The sequence below is a fragment of the Corapipo altera genome, unplaced genomic scaffold (genome assembly GCF_003945725.1).
Source record: "Corapipo altera isolate COAL_440 unplaced genomic scaffold, ASM394572v1 69, whole genome shotgun sequence".
NCBI classification, from domain to species: domain Eukaryota; kingdom Metazoa; phylum Chordata; class Aves; order Passeriformes; family Pipridae; genus Corapipo; species Corapipo altera.
The window spans coordinates 3,438,161-3,439,591 of record NW_020884908.1 but is presented as its reverse complement, the minus strand read 5'-3'; positions in this window follow the sequence as shown (position 1 = coordinate 3,439,591).

Sequence of the window (1,431 nt, the reverse complement as noted above, 5' to 3'; positions counted from 1 at the left end):
GGACTCATCTCTCCCTCCAGAAATCTCTAGTACTGTCAGTTATACACCTTGGTTTTTACTTCCGGATTAAAAATAAGCAAATCTCTCTATGAAAATGAAGTATTTTAGCTGTATTGTGAAGTGATAAACCAGCTGAAGTCAGGAGGAGTCTGTTTTGTCTCAGCAGATGTGTACATGTGGTTTTGAAATTCTAAATTACACACACATGACCTCAGCTTGTCATACATATAATCTTTTAAGTCTTATTTAGATTTTTTTCCTGTGGAAAGGATAATTGCGGCTGTGAAATAGGTATAAGATTATGTGAAACCATTCTAAATTGAGGTGATTAAGAGTGTAAGTTGACTGTTTTAAAATATTTAGGTTGCAAATTTGCTGGTTTGTGTTTTCCTAGGCAACTGTTTATTTTAAAAAAAATTTTTGAAGTTAGGATAGAGGATGGAGTGATAAAATGATGAGTCAGGTTGTCAAAAGCAAAAAAATTCTCACAGGTATACATGCTAGAATAATGCATATTTTTAAGTTTTGCAACATCTGACTCATGATTTCTATTATGTATTCCGCTAAGTTCAAAGTTTTCTTACACAAAGAGAGAGCTATATGAAACAACCATGCTTCAAATAATTTTACTTCAATTGTAGTAACAGGTTTTGGAGTTTAAACCATTAAGAACCTCTGTGTTAACTTTTATCCAAATGACTGCAAGTCACAAAGAGAGCACTTCTCTTTCACGGAGTACCTTTTGTGCTTTAGTGAGACCCAATCTCTCTTCTATTTTTTTTCCCTACCTTCATGTCTGTCTTTGAAGAAAGATGTGTGATTTGTGAAGTAATGAAAGTATGTATCAGTTAATGAAAACTGCTATCCTGGCTTCATAGTGCACACTGGAATCGCTTCAGGATAAAGCTTCATATACCTGCATTATAGCAGGGGGGAAAAAAAAAAGTAAATTTCAGAAGTCCAGTTTGCTGTGTGCACTGTAGAAGTATCATGTAGCAGTTAAATCAACCATTAGGGGTGACCTAATCTTGATTTCCTCCCCCCTCCACACACACTCACTCACACACACACACTCATACACACACACTCACACACACTCTCAAGGAGTTGTGATTTTCACGCTGCTTGCATTCTTCCCACTTTCTAAAACCTGCATTAGAAATCGTCAGAATACCAACTTGCCCACCTTCCCTTCTTATTTTGTGTGCTTATTTTGGCACGGAGGGAGTCGTATATAAACCATCCTCTCTCCCCCCCCTCCCCTGAACTGAAGTTCAGGCCCCCTATGCTGATCACATCCAACAAATTTTATGGAGGTGAGCTTTGCACCACTACAGTTACTTTTTTTTTTTTCTTTCCAGTTTCTAACACACAGGAAGACAAAACGTCTTAATTAAAAAAAAAAAAAACAAAAAAAAAGAAGGGAAGGTG